Genomic DNA, 21138 nt, shown 5'->3' with positions numbered 1-21138 from the left:
GTCTCCCATTCTGTCTACTAGCTTTCTCTATTTGAATCCCTCGCCCCAACCATTCTAGTTTAAAGTCTCCCCAGTGACCTTTGCAAATTTCCCCGCCAGGAAACCTGCAGTTCCTTCCTACACAGATACAGGGAGGATCCAAACAATGGGTTCATTTTGTATGGAGTTTATACGATCTTCCTGTGACCGCTCGGGTTTCCTCTGGATGTTCCGGTTTCCTCCCACATTCCAAAGATGTGTGGGTTTGTAGGTTTATTGGCCTCTGTAAATTGTCCTGAGTGTGTAGGATGTGAAACAGGGAAACCATAGAACTAGTGTATGGGTGATTGATGGTGAGCGCAGACTCAGTGGGCAGAAAGGCCTGTTTCCATGCTGCATCTGTTAAATAAGATTGGTGAGCATGATACCCGAATTCAAACGTCACGGAAAAACCAACACATTTTAGTTTGTACAGACAAGAACACTCAATAAAGTTTTATTCAAAGAGAACAACAAGTAATAAAGGTTTGCAGGTACAAAGTCCAACAGTGAGCATTGCTTAATCTAATTAACTTAGAACATTGTAGACGTAGAGCATTCAGCACAGGGAGGCTGTCCCATTGCGGGGGGGGGGACGAGAACAAACTGGTATAGTACTGGTATAGTACGTCACGTCTATTATTCATAAACCATTTGCTGGAGTGTAGTAATATTTTCAAAACAATATTGTTTAAATCTTTTTATTTGAATTTTGAATTTAACAGCAATTTGCATACATACAATGATAACAGACAGTGAAAATCAGGACATAATTGTACAACAGTATGTAAACGACCCTCAAAACCCTTACCCTTACCCTTACCCACCCTCGCCACCCGGGAACAAACAACACTCACATACGTACACATCCACACAAATACGATAAAATAAATAAATAAATAAATAAATAAAATAAAAAAGAGAGGAAAAAATAAATAAATAAATAAATAAATAAATTGTGGGGAGGGAGGGGGGGGGGGGGGGGGGGGGGGGGGGGGGGTGGAGGGGTTGAGGGGATAAGAGAGTTAACAAGTTCCAGGAAAGGGTTCCATGTATCTAGGAATGTCTTGGTAGAGCCTTTGAGAGAGAACCTAAGTTTTTCAAGCTTTAAGTTGTAGAGCACCTCCTTGATCCAGCGGGCGTGTGTCGGGGGACAGGTAAGTCTCCAGTTAAGCAAAATCAGTCTCCGGGCTAACAGGGTTGTAAAAGCCAGGACCCGCTTCAACGCAACAGAGAGGTTGGTGTTGGGGGGAATACCAAAAATAGCTGACAGTGGGTTTGGAGGAATAGTCTGGCCATAGGCTCTGCTTAGCACGTCGAAAGCACTCCTCCAAAAGGTTGCTAGCTTAGGGCAAGACCAAAACATATGACTATGGTTGGCAGGGGATTGATTGCATCTGTTGCAGGTGTCTTTAACAGCGGGGTATATTCTAGATAATCTTGCGTTTGTGTAGTGGACTTTGTGAAGGACTTTGCATTGGATTAGGCCATGACGGGCACATATGGAGGAAGAATGGATCAAATCCAAGGCAGAGTCCCATTGCTGGTCTGTTAGTTTCATATTCAGCTCGCCCTCCCACGCAGCTTTTAATGAGGTATGAGGTTTCAATATAACCGACCCTAACAAGTTGTACAAAAAAGAGATGCATTTCTTCCGGTTGGGATCTAGAGCTAGGATGGAATCGGTCAGGGTTTCAGGGGGACGATTTGGGAAATGGGGGAATATCTTCTTCACAAAATTCCTAATCTGGAAAAAACGAAAAAGGCGGGAGTTTGGGAGGCTATAGTTGTACGAAAGCTCTGCAAAAGACGAAAAAATACCATCCTTGTATAGGTTTTTGATACTACTGATGCCATTACTATGCCAGGTTTTGAATGCGGAGTCTGTACTTGAAGGTTTAAAGATGTGATTTTTAAGCAGTGGGGTCAAGATGGAAGGGCCTTGTAAACCAAAGTTTTTCCTAAATTGACTCCATATCTTGAGCGAGAGGGACGCAATTGGGCCTGCACCCGCAGATGTTATAGAAAGGGGGAGTTGAGAGCATAGGACAGACCGCAACGGGAGATGTGAACTCGCATTCAGCACAGGGAGGCTGTCCCATTGGGGGGGGGGACGAGAACAAAGGGGGAACTGTGGGGGTGGGGTCTGCTGCCATGTGCGGCAACAGGCAATGGAAAGGACTGCTTGGTACTTTTGTAACTTTTGTAGCTTTGTCTGCGCCAACACATGGCAACACTTTTGTACTACCTAGGTTCAGTTTAGTTTATTGTCACGTGTAGCGAGGTACAGTGAAAAGCTTTTTGTCGCTTGCTAACCAGTCAGTAGAAAGACAATACATGGTTAAATTCAATGCATTTACAGTGTAGAGATACATGATAAGGGAATAATGTTTAGGGCGAGGTGAAGCCAGCAAAGTCCAGTCAAGGATAGACTGAGGTTGTATGGAAAACAAAGCATTTCACTAAGCCCAGGTACCCTAGGTACATAATAATAATAATAAATTTTATTTAATGGGCGCCTTTCAAACATCTCAAGGACACCTTACATAGTATATCGGAATAACATATAATCGGAATATAACAATAAAGACATCACAGAGACACAATTTAAAAACAGGATTCAATCCAAAAACAGAAAATCAAAAACACAGTGTGAAGAGGGAGCAGCGGAGCCAAAGCGCGCCAGCGTCCACTCTCTCTTCACGGCAGCCATCTTGGACACAGACCTACAAGACTACAAATAGACAAAAAAATCATCCCCCCACAGTGGATAGCACTGTGGGGGAAGGCACAATGTCCAGTCCCCACCCCATGTTCACCCCCAAAGTCAGGCCTATTGAGGCCACCGCAATTGCCTCTACGGAGGCCCGATGTCCCTGGCCGTTCTCACCGGGTGGTCTTGCCCCGGCGTCGGGAGAGTCCTTTCGGCGGCTGGGCCACCTGGAACGGCCGCTTCTTGGTTGGAGCCCGCGGCTGCCGAAGCCGAAAAGGCCGCGCCGGTTTGGAGCTCCCAGGCTCCAGATGACAAAGTCGGCGCCGCCTCTCCGCTCCGCAGACCCGCAGCCCGGAGTTGTTGCTCTCGGCGGTCCAGCTCGCCAGAGCTCCAGCGCGTTGCTCCAGCGCGGCGACCCAGGCAAGGCATCGCCCGCTCCGCTCCGCGATAGCGCTCCAATGCTGTGCCGCCGCCGAGGCCGAGGTGCTGGGCGGTTCCCGCCAGGAAACGGCGCTCCAAGCCCGCAGGTAGGCCACGAGGACGGATCGACGGGCAGCCCGGAGAAGAAGCTGCCTCACCGACCAGGTAGGGACCTAGAAATTAAGTTTACACCTACCCCCCACATTAAAAGACCATATCCCCTACAAACAAAAAACAGGACTCACTAAAAACTATTAAAAAAATGGATTTAAAACGGACGGCTGCTGGCTAGCAGCCATTCACCAAGATGGCTCCTCCTCCTCGTGTGACAATACATGTGACATTACAGTATTCAATTCAGTGACAATTCATTCTTTCCTTCATTCATTAGTTCTGTCCCTCCCAACTTTATTTTCCATAGAACACAGTCACCCATGGCCGCCAATGCCATTAACCTGTGTTGAGCTGGTTAATGGATTTTGTGAAATACAGCACAGTGGTGCAATGGTAGAGAGCTGCTGCCTCATAGTGCCAGAGACCCAGGTTCAATCCTGACCTCGGGTCTGTCTATGCGGAGTTTGCACGTTTTCGCTGTGACCACGTGGGCTTCCTCCAGGTGCTCCGGTTTCATCCCACACCCCAAAGGCATGCAGGTTTGTGAGTTAATTTGCCGATGTAAATTGCCCCGAGTGTGAGGACGAGAAAGTGGAATAACTAGAGTGAATGGGAGATCAATGGTCAGCATGGACTCAGTGGACCAAAGGGCCTATTTCCATGCTGTAACTCTAAACTAACCTAAAGACCAATAAAATTACTGATGTATTGCAAGTGGCTGGATTCAAACTATTTAAACTACTGAAGACAGGTTCTGACTGAAAATGTTACCTGTCCTATCCATCCACAGATGCTGCCTGACTCACTGAGTTCCTCCAGTGTTTCATTGCTCAAGATTCCAACATGTCTGTATATAATCTACTTGTTTGAATAACACTGTTGTTTGGTATTTTATGTGATATTTTTGCATTAGAATTGCATGCTGAAATGTTCGTACCTTGAACAAAGGGCAGTCACAAAGGTGGTGCAGCATGAGACAATGAGTGCAGTGCCAGAGACCCGGGTTCGATCCTGATGTCTGTACGGAGTTCGTATATTCTCCCTGTGACCTGCGTGGATTTTCTCCGAAATCTTCGGTTTCCTCCCACATTCTAAAGACGTGTAGGTTTAGAGGTTAATTGGCTTGGTAAATGTAAAAATCGTCCCTAGTGGATGTTAATGTGCGGGGATCACTGGTCGGCACGGACCCGGTGGGCCAAAGGGCCTGTTTCCATGCTGTATCTCTAAACTTAGCTATGTTGAACATTGTTGAAAAGGATAGTAGTTCAATAATGCATGCAGGAATAGTAATGTTAAAATTGACATTAGTAAAATACAGAAAACACTGGCAATATGCAGTGGGTCATATGTGGGAAGGAAAGCAGAGCTAATGCTTCAGGCCAGTGACCCTTCAGGACCAGGAAGGAGGAGAAAGAAGAAACGAGGGACTGAAGAAGCTGGTTAACAAAAAAAACCACAGTGTTGGAATAACTCAGTGGGACGGGCAGCATTACTGGAGAACGTGGGATGGTGATGATTCGGGCTGGGACCATTCTTCAGACTGATTGTGAGGGCAAATAGAGCTAGAACCGAGGGGGGAGGGGGCAGGACAAAGTATGGCAGATGATAGATGATAGATACCACCTTTACCGCCTCCTCACCTCTGTTCACCTATTACCTGCCCCTCCTCTCATCCAGTTTCCTTTAGCTCCCCCTCCCCCTCTACAATGGCCATACCACCCCTCCCCCCACCCCCACTTCCCACAATTAGTCTGAAGAAGGATCCTATTCCACAACAACACAATGTTCTCCAGTGATACTGCTTGACTCGTCGAGTTGTCCCAGCACTTTGTGCCTTTTTCTAGGAGAAAAAAACAAGCATGTTAAGCTGCAGGAAGTGTGGGAGAGGGAGAATGTCTTTCAAAGATAGACACAAAAAGCTGGAGTAACTCAGTGAGACAAGCAGCATCTATGGAGAGAAGGAATGCGTGCCGTTCGGGTCGAGACTCTTTTCCAGACTTTCAAAGCTTATCCGGTAGAATTTAATGAGGTAGACATCTGTTTGTGGTCAAATGCGTTATCTGAAAGTTGAATGTAAATCGCACTGTTAAGGCTTTACAATACGTCATTAGTAAAAATGTGCATGGATTGAGCATATGGGCTTAATTGTCCTTGTGCTTTGAAGGAAAGCTCACAGCATGTCTCAATTGCATGTCAGCTAGTATCATAAAAACAACTGCTGCAGGAACTCAGGAGGGAGAGGAACATCTTTGTAAGTAGGAACTGCACATGCTGGTTTACACCGAAGATAGACACAAAATGCTGGAGAAACTTAGTGGGTCATGCAGCATTTCTGACAAAAAGAAATAGGCGACGTTACAGGTTGAGACCCTTCCTCACATCTTCAAGAGTCAAGAGCGTTTTATTGTCATATGTCCCAGATAACACAATGAGGGGTTTCGGCCTGAAACATTGCCTATTTCCTTCGCTCCATAGATGCTGCTGCACCCACTGAGTTTCTCCAGCATTTTTGTGTACCTGAGATTCTTACATGCTGCACAACAGAAGGGAATGAAATTTGGAGGGAATTAAAATTTTCACAACTGGTATTTTTAACTGGTATAGTACGTCACGTCTATTATTCATAAACCATTTGCTGGAGTGTAGTAATATTTTCAAAACAATATTTGAAATGTAATAAGACCAAGACTACATGAGAAGTCATCTTGTGATACCATATAACCATATAACAATTACAGCACGGAAACAGGCCATCTCGGCCCTACAAGTCCGTGCCGAACAATTATTTTCCTTTAGTCCCACCTGCCTGCACTCATACCATAACCCTCCATTCCCTTCTCATCCATATGCCTATCCAATTTATTTTTAAATGATACCAACGAACCTGCCACCACCACTTCCACTGGAAGCTCATTCCACACAGCTACCACTCTCTGAGTAAAGAAGTTCCCCCTCATGTTACCCCTAAACTTCTGTCCCTTAATTCTGAAGTCATGTCCTCTTGTATGAATCTTCCCTATTCTCAAAGGGAAAAGCTTGTCCACATCAACTCTGTCTATCCCTCTCATCATTTTAAAGACGTCTATCAAGTCCCCCCTTAACCTTCTGCGCTCCAGAGAATAAAGACCTAACTTATTCAACCTTTCTCTGTAACTTAGTTGTTGAAACCCAGGCAACATTCTAGTAAATCTCCTCTGTACTCTCTCTATTTTGTTGACATCCTTCCTACAATTGGGCGACCAAAATTGTACACCATACTCCAGATTTGGTCTCACCAATGCCTTGTACAATTTTAACATTACATCCCAGCTTCTATAGTCAATGCTCTGATTTATAATGGCTAGCATACCAAAAGCTTTCTTTACCACCCTATCTATATGAGATTCCACCTTCAAGGAACTATGCACGGTTATTCCCAGATCCCTCTGTTCAACTGCATTCTTCAATTCCCTACCATTTACCATGTACGTCCTATTTTGATTTGTCCTGCCAAGGTGTAGCACCTCACATTTATCAGCATTAAACTCCATCTGCCATCTTTCAGCCCATTCTTCCAAATGGCCTAAATCACTCTGTAGACTTTGGAAATCCTCTTCATTATCCACAACACCCCCTATCTTGGTATCATCTGTATACTTACTAATCCAATTTACCACAACTTCATCCAGATCATTGATGTACATGACAAACAACAAAGGACCCAACACAGATCCCTGAGGCACCCCACTAGTCACCTGCCTCCAACCCGACAAACAGCCATCCGCCATTACCCTCTGGCGTCTCCCATTCAGCCACTGTTGAATCCATCTTGCTACTCCAGCATTTATATCCAACAGTTGAACCTTCTTAACCAACCTTCCATGAGGAACCTTGTCAAAGGCCTTACTAAAGTCCATTTAGACAACATCCACTGCTTTACCCTCGTCAATTTCCCTAGTAACCTCTTCAAAAAATTCAAGAAGATTAGTCAAACATGACCTTGCAGGCACAAATCCATGTTGACTGTTCCTAATCAGACCCTGTTTATCCAGATGCTTATATATATTATCTCTAAGTATCTTTTCCATTAATTTGCCCACCACTGAAGTCAAACTAACAGGTCTATAATTGCTGGGTTTACTCTTAGAACCCTTTTTAAACAATGGAACAACATGCGCAGTACGCCAATCCTCGGGGACTATTCCCATTTCTAATGACATTTGAAATATTTCTGTCATAGCCCCTGCTATTTCTACACTAACTTCCCTCAATGTCCTATGGAATATCCTGTCAGGACCTGGAGACTTATCCACTTTTATATTTTTCAAAAGTGTCAGTACTTCTTTTACTTTGTAATCATATACAATTACTCTGTAGGGGGCGCTGCTCTGGCAGCAGCCATGTCATGCAGCTAGTCAGTTTTTCAACCTTTTTTTATTTTTTTAGTATGTTTTAAAGTCTGTATTTAATGTTTCTTTGTGTGTTTTATGTGGGGGGTGGCATGGGGGGGTGAGGGGGAAACCGCTTCGGTCGCCTCCTCCATGGAGAGGCGAGTTTTTCCAGGTCGCCTCCCCCGTGGCCTAACATCAAGGATCGACGCGGCCTTTCCCGGAGACGCGCCCGGGGTTTCAGCGGCGGGCGCAGCATGGACTCTCGGCGTGGAGCGGGCGACCCTCGCTGGAGGGGAGCGCTCCGATTCGCTGGCCCGAGGCAGCTGGCAGCCTGAAGTCGCAGCCTGAAGTCGCAGTCTGCAGAGCTCCAGCTGGTGCGGCGTCTACAGTCCGGGATCCCTCGTGGGGGACCCGGGGGAAGAAGAAGCCATCACTGCCGGCCCGCGGCCGACTTGTACCGCGGGTCCGGCATGGACTTACCATCACCCCTGGAGGGGAGCTTCGACCGCCGGCCCTGCGGTCTACGGTGCTTCTGGCTGTGGCGGGGACTTTAAATCTTGACCGCCGGCCTGCGGCCTACAACAACTTAAAGCCGCGGTCTCCGGTGAGGAAGAGCCGATCCTGGACTGACTCTGGACTTTGGTCCTGACCACGGGGGGGAAATGGAGGAGGACTGGCCAAATTTTGTGCCTTCCACCACAGTGATGAATGCTGTGGTGGATGTTTGTGTTACAGTTTTATTGTGGTTGTGTGTTCTTTATTATTGTATCGCTGCAGACAACCCAAATTTCCACCAGCCTGGCTGTGTGGCAATAAATTATATCTAATCTAATCTAATAGTATCCATAGCTACTCTACTAGTTTCCCTTACCTCACATAATTCAATATCCTTCTCCTTGGTGAATACCGAAGAAAAGACATTGTTCAATATCTCCCCCATCTCATTTGGCGCTGCAGATAGCTGTCCACTCTGTCTCTCCAATGGACCAATTTTATCCCTCGTTATCCTTTTGCTATTAATATAGCTGTAGAAAGCCTTTGGATTTACTTTCACCTTACTTGCCAAAGCAACCTCATATCTTCTTTTAGCTTTTCTAATTTCTTTCTTAAGATTCTTTTTACATTCCTTATACTCCTCAAGCACCTCATTTACTTCATGCTGCCTATAATTATTGTAGATCTCCCTCTTTTTCCGAACAAGATGTCCAATTTCCCTTGAAAACCAGGGCTCTTTCCAATTTTTACTGTTTCCTTTCAACCGAACAGGAACATAAAGATTCTGTACTCTTAAAATTTCCCCTTTAAACGTCCTCCATTTCTCTTCTACATCCTTCCCATAAAACAAAATGTCCCAGTTCACTCCTTTTAAATCATTTCGCATCTCATCAAAGTTAGCCTTTCTCCAATCAAAAATCACAAACCTAGGTCCAGTTCTGACCCTCTCCATAATTATATTGAAACTAATGGTATTGTGATCACTGGACCTGAAGTGCTCCCCAACGCATACCTCCGCCACCTGTCCCGTCTCATTTCCTAACAGGAGGTCCAGCACTGCCCCTCCTCTAGTAGGTACCTCTATGTATTGCTGCAAAAAACTATCCTGCACACATTTTAGAAACTCCAAAACATCCAGCCCATTTACAGAATGTGTTTCCTAGTCTATGTGTGGAAAGTTGAAATCTCCCACAATCACTACCTTGTGCTTACTACTGCTATCTCCTTACATATTTGCTCTTCCAATTCTCGATCCCCATTTGGCGGTCTATAATACACCTTACAGTTTAGGATTTGGCAGGAAATGCTAACAATATGGTTGGCACTGTGGTGCAGTGGTAGAGTTGCTGCCTTACAGCGCAAGGGGCTCGGGTTCAATCCTGACTACGGTTTCTGTCTGTATGGAGTTTGTATGTACTTCCCATCCCATGACAGGTGCAGGTTTCCTCCAGGTACTCCGGTTTCCTCCCACATGCCTATGACATACCAATTGCGTTAGTAAAATTCTAAATTGTCTCAAGTGTGTGCATAGAAAAGTGATAGTGTGCGGGGATCGCTGGTCGGCAAGGAAATGGCGGGCTGTTTCTGCACTGTATCTCTAAATCAAACTAAATATCCAGAAAGCATGGAAAATGTTAAGATTAAGGAGGAAATCTGAATTCACATTCTGGACCTTCATCATTTAATTTGGAATCTAAAATGTCGCAACTCTATTTACCTCCACAGACGCTGTTGGATCATTTCCAACATGTCATATTTCCAACAACATTATTTTATCCTATTTTCTACTGAAAACGGAAAGGTTATTTGGTAGTTTTTGTAATGTAATCATACCCTAGAACATGGGTCTTTTGCTGATTAATATTGAGAGTCGACTCCAGCAATACATTCCTCACGGCTCGAGCAATTGTGCTCTTCACCTGCTGTGCATGTATCAGAGAGAAGAGTGTGTAAAAGTGTAGTTATGCCGGCTGAAGTATGTACAGTACATCAGATCTTTATTGTCATTGTGCAGAGTACAGTACATTTATGAGAAGGGAGGGAACATGGGAGATATAGATTAATCACCAGTTCAGAAAACATTTAACAAGGTTACACTTAAAGCGTTTATAAACATTTGTGAGGTAGGATCAGGTTATTTGACTGGAAGGTAATCTTCCCTGAGTGAATGTGGGTGGTGGGAAAATTGAGAAGGGAGGGAAGTTAATGGGAATGTGAGATTTACATAGAAACAAAGAAACAATGAAAATACTTTAGGTGCAGGAAGAGACCATTCGGCCCTTCGAATCATATTATGCAATATGATCATGGCTGATCATCCAAAATCATTACCACGTTCCTGCTTTCCCCCCCATATCATTTGATTCCAATAGCCCTAAGAGCTAAATCTAACTGTCTTGAAAACATCCAGTGAATTGGTCTCCACTGCCTTCTGTGGCAGAGAATACATGTACCACAGATTCACAACTATCTGGTTGAAAAAGCTCTTCCTCATCTCAGTTCTAAATAGCCCACCCCTTAGTTTTAAACTGACCCCTGGTTCTGGACTCCTGCAACATTTGGAACAGTTTAGTGTGGGATTAATGCTTGACCGCTCGCACAGACACAAGTTTCTGTGTTCGATGACTTTATTTTCCTCAGTGTTTTGATACAGACGTTAATAGTTTAGTTCAGAGATACAGAGCAGAAACAGTCCCTTCGGCCCACCGAGTCCGCACCGGCCAGCGATTACTGCACTATCGCTACCACACACACGCACGCACGCGCGCACGCACACACACGACACACAATCTAATATTTACACAAAGCCCATTAACCTACAAACCTGTACGTCTTTGGAGTGTGGGAGGAAATCGAAGGTCTTGGAGAAAACCCATGCACGTCACGGGGAGAACGTACAAACTCCGTACAGACAGCACCTGTAGTCAGGATCGAACCCGGGCCGCTGGCACTGTAAGGCAGTAGCTCTACCTCTACTGCACCATGACCCCCATAATAGTGCTGTCCAAAAGAACAGTTTTCTTGTTTTTCATTCATAAATATTCTCACTAGAATGGGCCATAAAAAAGTACTTCCTGTGGAAAACGTTCAGTAACTTGACAATGTCAAAAGAAAACAAATGTAATCTATGAACTAGTTGATAGCTGCCTTGCCTCAGCCACCATCCACTGAATGCTGCCACTGAGTGGTATATTTGTGGGGTACTTTGTAGGATGACATGGAATAAAAATATACATCACTCATAATTGGTTTAAATGGCACACTGGATGGCAGGTTTTATTTACACTCTATGTGTAAACACAGAACAATGCTGCACAGGCAGGATGTACAGGAAGGAACTGCTGAAGCTGGTTAAAACAGTAGATAGACACAAAAAGCTGGAGTAACTCAGTGGGACAGGCAGCTTCTCTGGAGGGAAGGAATGGGTGATGTTTCTGGTCGAGACCCTTTTTCGGACAGTATTTTCCGCCCATGAGATCTAGGCCGACCGTGATGCCTATTTAAATTAATTCCACGTCACCATGTGGTCTATAGCCCTCTATTTCCTGCCTGTTCATGTGTGTGTCTGCATATCCACATATATTGTGCTGTAGTATCTGCATCCACCTCTCCTGAGAGTGTGTTCCAAGCACCTACCACTTTCTGTGTCCCAAAGTAGCCTCTTTTGCATCGGCATAGACTGGACCACCATTTTAAAAAGCACTTGCATTCTGTCTGTCAACACCTGCTGGATCTCCCAGCTCCAACCCTTTTTACCCTCCTTCCCAGTACCAGACCGACCTTTCTGTCTTTAGCTTCTTCCATTGCCAGAGTGAGGACACATGCAATCTGGAGGTACAGCACTCCATGTTCTACTTGGATAGCTTACAGTCCAATGTTATGGACATTGAATTGTTCAATTTGAGGCAATACCCTCCCCTTCCTCCCCGACCCCCCCAACACCCATTCTTTCCTGTCCACCCTGATGTGCGCCTATTTCTCCCACCAACACCCACCCTCCCAATCACTCAGTTCCTTTCCCCTTTGTTTATGCATCTACCTTCCTCAATTCTCTCATTGCACATTTATCCCCAATCTTTCTCCTCCCCCCTGTCTCGTTCCACCTATGGCCCTTCATCTGGCTTTAGATTTCACTCCTCTTATCTCCTTACCTGACGCCATTTGTCTCTTGTGTAAGGAGGAACTGCAGATGTGGTTTAAACCAAAGATAGGCACAAAAAGCTGGAGTAACTCAGCGGGACAGGCAGTATCTCTGGATAGAAGGAATGGGACGTTTCTGGTCGAGACCGTTTCTTCAGACCCTAAGTCACCTTTTCACCTCTAGCCGTTGCCACTTACTCCATCCATCTACTTATCAAAATCTGTTCTCAAGTCGGACCAGCTTCTCGTTTTCACCCAACAAAGAGCTAACAATGGTACACAAAATTGCTGGAGAAACTCAGCGGGTGCAGCAGCATCTATGGAGCGAAGGAAATAGGCGACGTTTCGGCCCGAAACGTCACCTATTTCCTTCGCTCCATAGATGCTGCTGCACCCGCTAAGTTTCTCCAGCAATTTTGTGTACCTTCGATCTTCCAGCATCTGCAGTTCCTTCTTGAACAAATAGCTTACAATGACCTGTTTCTCTTATCATCATTACATTTTTGCATATCTTTCATTCATACTTCTTTATCTCTCAACATCATTGTCTATACCTCTTGTTTCCCTTATCCTCAAGTAGTCTGAAGAAGAATCTCGACCTGAAAAGGCACCCATTCCTTCTCTCCAGAGATGCTGCCTGACCCACTGAGTTACTCCAGCATTTAATGGTCTTATCACCTGTATCACTTGCCAGGTTTTGTCCCAGCCCCACCTCTCTTTTTCAGCTTTCTATTACAGTGGAGACTAGAACTGGAGGTTTAAGGTGATGGGAGAGAAATGTCAAGGGGATGTGAGCAGACGTTTCTCACCACAGTAGTTATCTGGAATGAGCTGCAGGAGAGATGATAGAGGCAGAGATAATCACAATGTGTATAAAGCATTTGGACTTTTGGTAGGAAAGTCAGGGAGGGATAAGGGCATAATTCATGTAATTGTAGATAAACATCTCGGTCAGCATAAACAAGATTGGGCAAATGGGCCTGTTCATACGCTGCTTGATTCCGTTTATTTTAAGATTATTTCTGTGGTTTTCATGTTGCTATCTCTATTCACCAGAATAAGCACTGAAAATTACTATCAGGCAGTCTACACCAGAGAGAACACTGCCTGAACCAAAGGAAGTGAGATGTAAAATAGGTTCTTTCATTTTTTTTAGTTTAGCTATACAGCACGGAAACAGGCCCTTCGGCCCACCGAGTCTGCACTGACCAGCGACTAACCCACACACCAACACTGTCCTATGCACATGAGGGGCAATTTTACACATGCATCAAGTGAATTAACCTACATTCCTGCACGTCTTTGGAGTGTGGGAGTAAATTGAAGAACTTCGGCGAAAATCCACGCAGGTCACGGGGAGAACGTACTAACTCTGTACAAAGAGCACCCATAGTAAGGATTGAAACTGGGTCTCTGGCACTGCAAACACTGGGAGGCAGCAACTCTACCGCTGTGCACCATGCCTCCCTTATTGGTAACTTTGTGTGATCTTATTTTGTTAGGGTGCAAATTCTATGGGAACGCTTTCTCAAAGAGATAGATAATGATGTAGAAACAACAAACTGCAGAGGCTGCTAGTACCAAAGAGAGTCACAAAATGCTGGAGTAACTCAACGGGTCAAACAGCATCTCTGTAGAAAAAGGATAGGTGATGCTGGGTGAAGCTTCAGGTTGGGAACCTTCTTCAGACTGATGTGTCAGGTTGGGACCCTTCTTCAGACTAACCCCGCTTGAGACTGAAGTAGGGTCCTGACCCGAAGTGTCATTCAGCCTTTTTTTCCAGAGATGCTGCCGGTCTCGCTGAGTTACTTTTGCACTTTGTGTCTAAGGTTGATAATGAGCTGTTCAATCCTGATTGTTTGTGGTTAATTTCTGCATGTTCACAGAGCAGGTTGTGGGAGTAAACAGTTGAATAACTAGTCTAGCAGGAAATCTGTGGTATTTGAGGAAGTATGAATGTGGGGCCTCTCCAGTGAGATGATAGGGGAACAAAGGGGGATGTGGTGAACTATCAGAAAGTCACCAGGAGGTCATATCAGAACAGAAGTTAAATGTTACATTGATATTTTTAGAGTCTGCTCTTGATGTACTGCCATGGTGCAAGCCGATTTCGACAGTCAACTGTATATTGCAGCTCAAGATGACATAGAGATATAGCATGGGAACAGGCTCTTCAACCCACCACGCTGAACAGCGATACCCGTACAGTAGCAATATCCTATAGACCAGCAACAATTTACAATCTTTACCAACGCCTATTAAACTACAAACTCGTCTTTGGAGTGTGGGAGGAAACTGGAGCACCCAGGGAAAACCCACAGGTAGAATGTAAAAACTGCATGCAGACAGCACCCATGGTCAGGATTGAACCTGGCTGTCTTTTGAACTCTAGGCAGTAACTCTACCTCTGTTCCACTGTCACCCTTGTTTAGAAACATAGAAACATAGAAAATAGGTTCAGGAGTAGGCCATTCGGCCCTTCGAGCCTGCACCGTCATTCAATATGATCATGGCTGATCATCCAACTCAACATCCTGTACCTGCCTTCTCTCCATACCCCCTGATCCCTTTAGCCACAAGGGCCACATCTAACTCCCTCTTAAATATAGCCAATGAACTGGCCTCAACTACCTTCTGTGGCAGAGGATTCCAGAGATTCACCACTCTCTGTGTGAAAAATGTTTTTCTCATCTCGGTCCTAACAGATTTCCCCCTTATCCTTAAACTGTGACCTCTTGTTCTGGACTTCCCCAACACCAGGAACAATCTTCCTGCATCTAGCCTGTCCAACCCCTTAAGAATTTTGTGAGTTTCTTTAAGATACTGAAAAAGCTACTTTATTAACTACTAAACCAGGTTCGCTTCTTAATAAACAGACACCACACAAACTGTTTGGTAGACCAGATCAAAACTTTACTTAACATCGGCCGATGGAAGGGAGCAAGAATTCCAGCTAAGTGACCAATATAGACACTCGACTGTCCTCTGTTCCCTTCACTGAACAACAGAATTACATTGCCTTAAATAGGGTTTTTTTTGTCCCCTTAGCACATTTCAGACATTAGTCATGGTCAGAGGTACAGGGAAAGGTTTCCACAGAATGCATCACATCAAAGGCCTTTTGTTTACATGTTACAAGATAACATTGGCCATTTGGTTTACGACATTTTATCTTTCCACTTCCCTGTTCCTCTCTCGTCCTTCATAAACATTGGCTATTTGGATAATGCCATTTTATCTTCCCAGAGATCACCCTAGATCTTTCGCTGCTTTCTCGCTGTCATTTGGTCCCTCATAAACATTGGCCATTTGGTTTATGGCATCTTACTTCAAAGATGTGACTAGCTCTTTCTCTCTGCTTGTCCCTTGGGAGACAATGCTATGGTGTTTATTATCCCACACACTGCAACCTGAGGCAAGCCTAATTTGACACTAAATATAAGCTGTAAGCTAGCCCAGAAACCTATTTAATATCTTTCTTATATTTTTAACTAAAATTCAGCTTCATCATTCCATCCTTTTATCAAAATTTTGATAACAACTACAGTCCTTGCTGAGTACATACGAAAGACCATAACATCTCATCAGACAAATTAATAGTACACTAGTAACACAATCATTTCATAGTGGACAATCGTTCCACAAGTCCCTCCAAACATTTTAAATGGCCACCAACCTCCCCCGGACGTGACACTAAGATACTACCATAGGACAGGAAAAGGATCATTAAAATTGCTCAGCCTTTATTCGGCTTCGCTTGGAATTCCCCGTGTGCTGGTGTAACTGGTTCATGCTTCTCTTGTGTGGCACTGCATTTGCAACATAACAATGCCTGTCACAAATATACTGTTTCCTAAAAATACACCAGTGCCTTGGTTGTGGCAAAAACAGGTAGATTTAACTGGCCTTTGCAGACCTCTTACTGTCTGTAGTCAGGTTATCTTTGCTGCGCTTGTCATGTTTGACTTCAATCTTGTTTAAAAGGTGTGTACCATCCTTTAAATGTGAGTTAGTCCGCAAGCTTGCCATTCTGAAGAAAGTTCAGTCCATGTGGGCTGGGCCACCCCAGAATAAAGGGAGCATCGATAGCCCATCGTCCTTGTTTCCACAAACTGTTCACAGTCAATCAAATGTATCCAGCGACGATGATCTTCAATCTTTACAGCAGTTCATGTTGTTAGCAACTCTTGGTTGTTTCTTTTAACACAGTCTCAATTTTTCTTGTCCCAGCACCATCATCGTATAGCTTTTATGGCCTTGGTCACTGGTTTCCAGCAAAAACCCCTCCAACCTGGGAATGTAGATCTGGCAAGACATGGGTTAATTGCCGTCCATACATAATTAGTTAATTGCCCAGGGCCTGTAAGTGGCTTCCCCCCACTCTCCAGGGGGTGGACACAGCAGCTTTTCCTGTATCAATCTTGTTCCCAGCTGAGTTTTTCCAGCACTTTTGTCTTCCTTTGATCCTCCAGAATCTCCAGTTCCTTCCTAACACTTCCCTTTGAATTTATTCTTTAATTCGATAATATCCGAAGAGGCTCTCCCCACCTAAATATTCAATTCTCCAAATATGTTCTCTTCCCCAATCTACTTCCCTCAAACCCCCTTTTGTAAGTCATAATACAATTTTTCATCTACCTAATTTCCCTCACACAGCACATGCTTCAACATCTTTTTGTTTGCTTGAAAACAGTAATCTTGCTTCATTTGCATTTTAAAAGACAACCTCTGTTATCATATCAAAACAATCTTTCCCACTCAGAATCAGTAATCAATAATACATTTTCTTTTTCTCTGTAATTTTGACATTTCCAATCTCATTTAACACTTTAATCGGGAAGAGTCTTTTTTAAACTTGGTTCAAAAGATTTATAATCAACCAACACATTTTATCATTCGAGTATAGCTCCGCCCCCCATTCATGCCTGTTTCTTAACGGAGCACACCATAAACTGTCTGTCCCATTTGCATTTTAAAGGACAAACTTCTTAAAGCGACACACAACTTTGCTCATTGCTTCGAATTTCACACATTCCACATACAAAAAACATTGCTTTACAATCAGTACATATACAAAAACATTGTTTTACCAGCAGTATATAATATTTCATCTTCAAAGACATCTCTTTGTAATTTACTTTCCCTTTTTCTGACAAGACTTCTGTTTACCAAAATCCTGGTTACCTAACCCTAATTGGACATTGATCCAGATCATGATTAGTCAGACTCCCCTTGACTTTTCAGTCTCCCTAGCTCTTTCCTCATTTCTCCATCAAATTTCCCTTCATCCCCAATTTTTTTATAACATAGTTGCCTGTCAGAAAAAGGATTTACCTCCGGGGTAATTTTGTTTTGCAATCCCCATTGACTCTTTCCACCATCCCAGATGCCTGTGGGTGGTGTACACAGTGAAATTGCAGTCGAATATTAAAATGCACATTTTCCCTTATTAATAGTGGTTAAAATGAGGACCATTGTCTGAACTTGACAGTAGGTAGGCCAAACCTGGGAATAACTTCTCTTAACAACAATGTTACCATAGTTTCAGCAGTATTATTAGTGGTTGGTAGAGCTTCACTCCACCTGCTAAATAAATCTAAAATCACTAAGCAATATTTATAACACTGGGCCCTTGGCATTTCAATAAAATCAATCTGTATGCATTCAAACGATCGTGATGGCATTGGCGTCACCGCTGAGGGTATCTTAATTGATTTGCCTGGATTATTTTGTTGGCAAATTTTACATTCAGAGGCCTGCCACCACGTTTCCTTTGTTATCCTATCATTCCTTCCTTACCAGCATGGGTAAGACGGGTAAAAATGTATTGAATACACCAACTTGTCCAAGCGGGGTGTGCTGTATCAATGGCACAGCCCTCTTGTTTCCATAGTATTATTATATATGAGAGGCGTCCCTCTGTAATGTACATACCTCCCTCATGTTTGGCAGGACCGTTCTATTTGCTAGCATCTGTTTACGTGCTGTCACTATGCATTTGGATGTACAGGCTGCCTGTTTCTTAACTCTATACCCTTCTTACATACAGTATCCATCTAACTTCAAACTCTATACTCTCCTCATGCTTCTTCACTGCTTCTGCGTCCCATGTTTTAATTCCTTTCTTCCATTCCTTTCCTGCCTTCCTTTCCCATATAATTGTCTCTGCTTTTTTAATTGTCTCGACATTCCATGTGCCCCCTACTGGCCAGGCTTCATCCCCTAACTGTTTGGTCAACTTGTAACTTAACATTCTAAATTTATTATTATACTTAGGATTCAAATAACACGTATGTTAGACTGTTATCCAGAGCATTCCCCATAGATAGATAAAAAGAAAGAGAAAACAGACTTCTTAATTCCGAATCGTTCCAAATATATCAACCAGGCCGACTCGCTACTCGAGACCCCAGTTTCTCAATTTGGCTGACTTTTTAATCCCGAATTGTTCCAAATATATCAACCAGGCCGACTCGCTTCTCGAGACCCCAGTTTCTCAATTTGGCTGACTTTTTAACCCTTTAATATACGACCCAAGTATCTCAACGAAGCAGACCCACTAACCAAGACCTTAAAATAAGCCCCAGGTGTCTCAACCTGGCAGACGTTTTAACCTTAATATACAACACCTCACCCCCCGTATCTCAACCCGACAAATCACGGATGTCTCAATGAGGCCGATGAGCCCTTAGTAGAGAGAGATAAAAAAGAGAAAACAAAGAGAGATAGAAAGAGAAACCGCTCAAGTCCTTCTTAAAAATATACACAAGCCCTTCTTAAAAGTACATGTACAATTCTGTCTTAAAAATACATACACAATCCCTTCTTAAAAAAAAACCATATAAAGCCCAACTGGTCTTACCTTTGTCTGTTTCTAAGAACCTCGGCAGGGAACCAATTCAATGTCTGCTGAAGGATCACAAATGTTCCCGGGAGTTTCTAGGGAGTCGGTCTTACAAGGGGGCCGATAGAGCTCAGTTATCTCCCTTCCAATCCCGGCAACCTCTGCAACCTCTTGCACAGTCAGCCGTTGATGTGGTCCCAGCGAGGCCTGCATAACTACGCCAATGAAAAAGCTACTTTATTAACTACTAAACCAGGTTCGCTTCTTAATAAACAGACACCACACAAACTGTTTGGTAGACCAGATCAAAACTTTACTTAACATCGGCCGATGGAAGGGAGCAAGAATTCCAGCTAAGTGACCAATATAGACACTCGACTGTCCTCTGTTCCCTTCACTGAACAACAGAATTACATTGCCTTAAATAGGGTTTTTTTGTCCCCTTAGCACATTTCAGACATTAGTCATGGTCAGAGGTACAGGGAAAGGTTTCCACAGAATGCATCACATCAAAGGCCTTTTGTTTACATGTTACAAGATAACATTGGCCATTTGGTTTACGACATTTTATCTTTCCACTTCCCTGTTCCTCTCTCGTCCTTCATAAACATTGGCTATTTGGATAATGCCATTTTATCTTCCCAGAGATCACCCTAGATCTTTCGCTGCTTTCTCGCTGTCATTTGGTCCCTCATAAACATTGGCCATTTGGTTTATGGCATCTTACTTCAAAGATGTGACTAGCTCTTTCTCTCTGCTTGTCCCTTGGGAGACAATGCTATGGTGTTTATTATCCCACACACTGCAACCTGAGGCAAGCCTAATTTGACACTAAATATAAGCTGTAAGCTAGCCCAGAAACCTATTTAATATCTTTCTTATATTTTTAACTAAAATTCAGCTTCATCAATACCCCCTCAATCTTCCAAATTCTAGCGAGTACAAGCCGAGTCTATCCAGTCTTTCTTCATATGAAAGTCCTGACATCCCAGGAATCAGTCTGGTGAACCTTCTCTGTACTCCCTCTATGGCAAGAATGTCTTTCCTCAGATTAGGAGACCAAAACTGTACGCAATACTCCAGGTGTGGTCTCACTAACCCCCTTTACAACTGCAGTAGAACCTCCCTGCTCCTATACTGAAATAGGAGGGATCATGCCAGAAGCCTCCTCGTGGCGATCCCCGGAACCAACGACACGATGCACTCTGTGATGCGTCGGGCGACCAATTCTGTCAACATGTTTGATGACGACAGAAACCAACAGCGAGCTACCCGTCGTCTGACACACGAGTGGATGAATCCTTGTTAGACTAATCAACTGAAGGTTACGACTTATGAAGGTTACGATGTGATGCAACTAATTGAAAGTGCAGCATAGAGAGTGCAGCACAGAAACAAGCCCTTTGACCCACCAAGTCCATGCTAACCCTTTTGGTACCTGATCTCTTTTTATCTTCCTGATATTTCCAATACCTACCCCTACATTTTACTCTTTAACGACACACGGAGTAATGTATGGTAGCCTGTGAACCAAATAACTGCCATGACTTACCTTTGTGGGTGGAATATCTGAATATCATATTATTTCCACATGCTGATCAGTTAGGGCGGGCGGCACGGTGGGGCAGTGATAGAGTTGCTGCCTTAAAGTGCCAGAGCCCCGGGTCCGATCCTGACTATGGATGCTGTTTGTAGGGAGTTTGTACGTTCTCCCCATGACCAGTGTGGGTTTTCTCCAAGATGTCCAAATTTCCTCCCACACTCCAAAGACGTTCAGGTTTGTTGGTTAATAGGCTTGATATAAATGTAAATTGTCCTTCGTGTGTAGGATAGTGTTAATGTGCTGGATTTGTGCCGACTCGTTGTGCCGAAGGGCCTGTTTCCACTTTGTATCTCTAAACTAAACTAAAATAATCTAAGTAAGCTTGACATTTAGAATCATATACAACATATAAACAGGCCCTTCAGCCCAGCTTATCTATGCCGGCCAAGATGCCCCAAATATCCTTGACCCACCTACCTAC

The 21138-nt window shown here is 43.9% G+C and overlaps 1 protein-coding gene across 1 annotated transcript in view; it reads left to right on the top strand.

The window, feature by feature from the left end:
• The window catches only part of LOC116986669 (class I histocompatibility antigen, F10 alpha chain-like), a 78799-nt gene that overhangs the window by 10600 nt on the left and 47061 nt on the right, over positions 1 to 21138 (top strand). The window lies entirely within an intron of this gene.

This window comes from Amblyraja radiata, chromosome 24, assembly GCF_010909765.2.
Source record: "Amblyraja radiata isolate CabotCenter1 chromosome 24, sAmbRad1.1.pri, whole genome shotgun sequence".
NCBI lineage: Eukaryota > Metazoa > Chordata > Chondrichthyes > Rajiformes > Rajidae > Amblyraja > Amblyraja radiata.
The sequence above is the reverse complement of the archived record's forward strand: the minus strand, read 5'-3'. Positions and strand labels throughout refer to the sequence as shown.